The sequence below is a fragment of the Octopus bimaculoides genome, chromosome 3 (genome assembly GCF_001194135.2).
Source record: "Octopus bimaculoides isolate UCB-OBI-ISO-001 chromosome 3, ASM119413v2, whole genome shotgun sequence".
Taxonomy (NCBI): domain Eukaryota; kingdom Metazoa; phylum Mollusca; class Cephalopoda; order Octopoda; family Octopodidae; genus Octopus; species Octopus bimaculoides.
The window spans coordinates 131,579,551-131,580,638 of record NC_068983.1 but is presented as its reverse complement, the minus strand read 5'-3'; positions in this window follow the sequence as shown (position 1 = coordinate 131,580,638).

Here is a 1,088-nt window from a genome sequence, read left to right as displayed (position 1 = left end):
GCTTTTTACTTTATGTAAAGTAAAAAGCATGTTAAGGTAATTTAATAATATTTTTTTTTTTTTATAAATGACCTTAACATGCTTTTTACTTTACATAAAGTATTCTTTACATTCTACTGTTGTTTAATTGCCATTTATTTACGAGTATTATAAATTTTATAGGTAAAATATTTTACTGGGAACGAATTATAATTTATAACATTGCTACTATCGAAAGTATTGCTCTGCTTTACGAGTTTTTGCTTTACAAGCTGTATCCGCGAACAAATTAACTTATATATCTAGGTATTACTGTATGTATAAATGCATACATGTATGTGAGTGTATCTATGTGAATGAGCCCTTGGATTTTGTATTGTACTTGTGCCCCTCCCTACTACTTCACAATCGGTGTTGATTTTGTTACCTCTCCGTAAATCAGCGGTTCGGCAAAAAAAAATTATAAAATAAGTACCAGACATTAAAATGAGCACTGAGTCGATTTCTTCGACTAAAAAGTTTAAAGACACTTCTCCACCAAGGCCACAGTTCAATAAAGGAACTAAGTAAATGATATTGGCAAATGTATTAATGCACGTCTTTAGAGAAATATTTGTTATAGAAAACACCAGTCTCAAAGGCTCTATTGGAGCACAGCCTCGGCACAAATAACTCAACTGGAGATTTGACATGAGAGTTCGTTACGATTAATTGTTGTGCAGAATTAATAATAATAATATAATGACTAAGCTATATACAACTCAGTTGAGAATGAGAAAGACAGAGAAGCTGTAGTGTTGTAGTTTGGTCTGTTAACATGGTCGTGTCGTTAAGAAGGGTGCTTCGTAATTTCGTAATCAAGGTTTTGATCACCGCACTACACCAGAAGCAATTGTATTTTGTCATTGCCTTGATTTGACTACTATCTGGTAAAAAGAAATTGTGTGAATACTGCTTGAAAACGTAGGTGTGCAGACACACACACACAGCACAAAACATCTACATATATTACAAGTATGTGTACGACAAAAAATTTGTGTGGATAACTTTATACACACACACACCACACACATACATACATTACACACACACACACACACACACACACA